Here is a 5,000-nt window from a genome sequence, read left to right as displayed (position 1 = left end):
TAGATGGTCCATGATCCATGTCGTCAGAGCGACCTGGATTAGGTCCGCAAGGCGTTGGCGCATACACATACACACATATTAGGTAAATATGACGTAAGATGCATACCACCTTTGACAGGCTATCAGAGTCCGTCATAGTTTGACAGAGTCTATCAGATTCAGGCAGAAAGAGTCAGGGCATGCCAGATTCTATCAGAATCTGTCAGAAACTGCTGGAGCCTGTTAGAATCCGCCAGAGCCCCTTAGAGCCGGTCAGAGTTAGTTAGTCAATCCTTCGGAGTCTACTGGAGTTTGCCAGTATCTTAAATTTTCCCAAAATCTTTCGGGACCCGACACAATCTGCCGAAGTCCATCTCAGTTGCAGTTTTTCAAAGTCTGAATCTATTTGAGTCTGTCTGAATCACTCAGAATCTGTCAAAGTCAGCTGAAGGTTTTCAAAAACTTCGGATTCTGTTTGAATCTGTCGGGGCCTGTCGGAGTTTTCTAAGGTCTGTCAAAATCTGATAACGTTTATACTGTAGATGTCTGCCGTGATTTTTCCAGGCTACCAGAGTCTGTAGGAGTCTGCTAAAATTTAGGGTGTAGAGTCTATCGAAGTCTGTCGGAGTCTTTCAGAGTCTGTCGGAATCTTTGAAGGCTAACAGAATCTGTTGAAGTCCGATAGGTCCCTGCCGATTTATTTCCCGAGAAATCAATGGTAGTCGTCTCCCAACAAAACGAACCCCTTCAGATGGACGTTGAAGGAATTACCTTGAAGCAGACCACGGTATACAAATACTTGGAACTTATGTACGATGACAAAGGAACCCACGAAGGAGCAATACTAGACAGAATTCAGAAGTACACGGCAAATGTCAACTTCTTGTACCCCCTGTTGAAGGACAAGTACATACCGGTAAAAGTCAAGACGACAATTTATAAGACCATCCTCCGGCCCATACTGACCTACGGTTGTGAGATATGGACGCTGATGGCGAAAACGACATCCCGATTACAGGCAGCGGAGATGCGAGTCCTGCGTATGATCCGTGGAGTCACAAGAAGGGACAGACTAAGAAATGAGACCATCAGGAGAGAGCTGGATGTGGAAAGCATAATCAATTACGTTGAAAGGACCCAGTTGCGGTGGTATGGACATATGAAAAGGATGGAGGAACACAAGACATCGAGAAAGTGGTATCACTGGGTGCCCAACACAAGACGTCCCCAGGGAAGACCGAGGAAGAGATGGGACCAAAACGTTGACGAAGCCCTCAGAAAGCGGGGAACATCGCTCGACGACGTCCGTGCACGGGAGACGTTCCTTGACCGAGAGAACTGGAGGAGGCTGGTCGCCGACAGGCCTAACGGCCTACCAAAAGATGGGTGAGTAGAAGGAGAATTCGATGGTATTATTTCTATAATATTTCTTAATTTAACCCGTGGCTTCATTTTAACAAAACTTGCTCCCTTTTCATTTCTGAAACAATTTCAGGAAACTTTGTTATATATGATTAGAGAAACAACGAGCAAACAAACTTAGATTTTTGTAATATTTAGAGGGCTCATTCACACCCTCTGCATCAAATTTTATATCATTTAGAAACTTTGTTCTGGCTAATGACAGGCGATTTTATTCAGCTTGGAGAACTCCCAGGTGCATGCGAAACATACAACTTTTTGACGGAATTGTCATTACAACCCATTAGCTTTTACTGTGCCAAATCTAATATATTTAAAGAATCTAAGTTCAGACGATTTTATTGAGGTTATAAAACTTTTTGAATGCGCGCGTGCCCGTGCGTGTGTGTATGCGTGCGTGTGCTTGTGTATAAACATATACATAAAAACATCTTTGAAGTTCTATTAATAGTAAAGGACTTTGGCGTTTACTGTATGCACCATGCGAAAGAGTAAGATTAACACTCCATTACACATTTATCAGTATTACTAGAATTTATCAAATGTACAAGTTTACTGTGTGATGTAGAGGCGTCAAGACGCTTGAAAATTACTTCATTGAAAAAAGAAAAAAACATGGCTAGAGGTCTTAAAACATTTGCGCTCTTGACGATTCCTGCCGAAGAATTTGAATCATTAACTTTTTTATAGTGAAACAAAGCAAAACAGCTTTAGAACTGGAGACGATTGCTGAAAGACAATATTAGAAAGGAGAAAATTGGCATTATATACTGATGACTTCCAAGTCAAAATTAGAGGGAATTTATATATGATACTTAAAGAGCTGTTGGACACCCGCGCCGAAGTGGATCAATCGAGCAACAGGAGAAAAGCGGAATAGTCGTCGAAATATTTTGTTTTTCAAAGAAAGACGTTATTTCGATTATAGTGTAATTCTTAACATTGCATTTGTTTCATATTTTCGTCGTGATTTCTGAATCTCTTCAGCATAGCTGAATGAAGAACATAAAAGCGTAGATCCTCCCTCTCGTCTCAGATGACTCCGTTCTTTTCGAACTTCCTCATGACTGCTGAATTCGACGAGGTATATATCCCGGGTGCTGAATTTGATGTCAACCCGGCTTCTCTTCCTGCGCCCCTCCTCTCCTTGTTGGTGTTGGGAAAGTCTTTGTGCTCCACGCTGGCGTCGAAGTGGAAACTGGTCCCACCAAGCTTCGCGGTCTTCGGTAGACCTTCGGCTCGTCGGAGGTGGATCGAGTCCAATCGACCTCTCTCAGGTTGATGGCTGCTGACGTGCCTGCCCTGCAAAGTCCTTACATGCCTAAGTACCGTCCTGGCGCAAAGTTCTCAGTGCCACCCCCCCCCCCCCTTCCTCCTCTATGACCACTTCCCACCTCCACCATCCCTAACTGCCTATGACCCTAATTTGTGCAACGTAATTACAGAATACCGGTTTACACAATAAAACATGCATTTGCTGATAAAGGAAATTATTTCATATTTTGTTGACTGACGCAAAAATCGTCGATTGCGGTAAAATATTGTGGGCTTCTTTGACCTCTTTTTTTATTATCATTATTTTAATTGTCAGCCTTGTGGGCAGCAATTCCAAGCGAGAATTGTCGCCCCGATAAAAGTACCGACCCTGGGCATGTCTTGGTGTTCATAGTGGTCGGACGTGTTGATAAGTGCTCCATCTAGTGTAGTGAAACGAAATATCAAATATCAAGTTTTTATAAAGGTTTTGGAGAATATTTTATTTTTTAGACAGCTTTATACTTTATTCTAAAATTATAGTATTTTATTCAAGAATATCGTATTAGGAAGATAAACACTGAATACTGTTTTATTCAACATGGCCAACATGAATGTAAACAAAGGGAAGAAGAAAATTGAATATGTGGACACTGTCAAATAAGGTTAAATGATGGAATATACTATGATTGTTGTGGTTACTGGGTTTACATTAAGTGAGGTTCGTGTGTAGAAAAAAAAAGGAAAACGTGCAAAGTTTTACTGTTCGGTAAGAAACTATGAACATTTTGCTGAACAGTTTATATGCATTATTGGCTCACTGAAAGACCAAGTAGAAAGCAACGCAAAGAGAATTGAAGACTCAGAAACGAGGCTGCTCAGACAGGAAAACAAAGAGAGCCGTGATGCAGAGAAGGAAATAACTAAGGCAGTGAGTGAGGTGAATGAGGCATGGAAAAATAGAAATGAAGAGCTAAAGGACGAAGTGAACGAGGAACTGTAGTTTGTACTCCAGAGAGGCAGCACCCAAAAAGAACAGATACAGACAAAGGTTAAGGTTGCGCTGGAGGAGGAGGAGGAGAGGGACAAGGAGTACCGAGCAAGAAACCTAACAATGGTAGGAGTTGTTGTTGAGACATTGTGACACGTGGGAAAGGTGGGTGATGAAGACACAAATTAGAGTCCAAGTTTATTTCTGACATGGATCACGACTGCTTCGTGACCGATGGAGGGGGCCTGGTCCAAGGCCTCTGAGATGGCGGTAAGCTCCGTCTTGAGAATGGAGCGTCCGTCACTCACTTTCCATCCCGCGGTCACCCCATCGTCAGTAGAGACAGCCGCTCCACATCCTCCTGTAAGAGGGTGCACACGTGAAATGTGACGAGCTCGCAGAAGTGACGGACCTTATGGTCTTAAGAGCCATAGGTCTCAGTCAAACTTGGCCATAACCCACCTTCTTCCAGGTGAGATGAAATACCTGAAAGCTGACGTTGTAAGGCTACCACGATGGAGGGGGGACGTAGCCGAGATGAGGATCTTCCAGAGCTCGACGTTGGACGAAGGCCAGAATCGAGCGTCCTGCACAGGACTTCCAGAAGGAGTCTGTGGGCTATCCCTCGAGGTCCATAGTTCTTATGTGAGATTCCCTATTTCAATTCTCCCTAAGAGTGGTCAGGACCCGGGCGAGATGACGGGAGGAGAACTTACTGCCCGTCGAAGGTTCTCAATATGGCTCCATGCAGAGGCCACAGTTGTGGTGCGGAGAGCACAAATCTGCGGGACTTCAAGTTCGTCCCACGGTCGGAGGGAGACGAGAACCGCAGCAGCATAGTCCACACCTGAATACACCGCGCCGCTAGAACGTATTACGCACGGCGCTTTGACAAAGCCACACCCGCTGTAATGGAAGGGTTCAGTTCATCACAGGAGTCGGCTGGGGACCATTCTCTGCGGTCTTGCCAATGTAAGAATTAGTAAAGACGGGCCTGTAGCTGTGTGGTACGTTAGGTTTGGACATGGATAACACATCCGTCTTCTTCTATTTCACGTGGAACCACCTTGCCTCCCAGATAGAGGGTGGGTGCCTGGAAAGGGTCAGAAGCCCAGGCTCCTCGCAGATTTTCACCTGTGGAAACAACTCTACACCTGGGCATCCCACCAGTCTGGCTTTGACGGGCTTCTAAGATCTCCGGGCCGAGCTGAACGAGTGAGACGTCATTCCCATCGAGGACCTTGATTCCCATCTCTGCACAACTCCCGGAGGGTGCAACCAGATTTCCTCAGGTGAGTGACAATATTGAGTCACGCCGTTTTGGCTTTGTAGACCTTCTGGGCGGTGTGACGTC

The sequence above is a fragment of the Oratosquilla oratoria genome, chromosome 13 (genome assembly GCF_046742065.1).
Source record: "Oratosquilla oratoria isolate Oo_2021 chromosome 13, ASM4674206v1, whole genome shotgun sequence".
Taxonomy (NCBI): Eukaryota; Metazoa; Arthropoda; class Malacostraca; order Stomatopoda; family Squillidae; genus Oratosquilla; species Oratosquilla oratoria.
Note: the sequence above shows the minus strand (reverse complement) of the source record.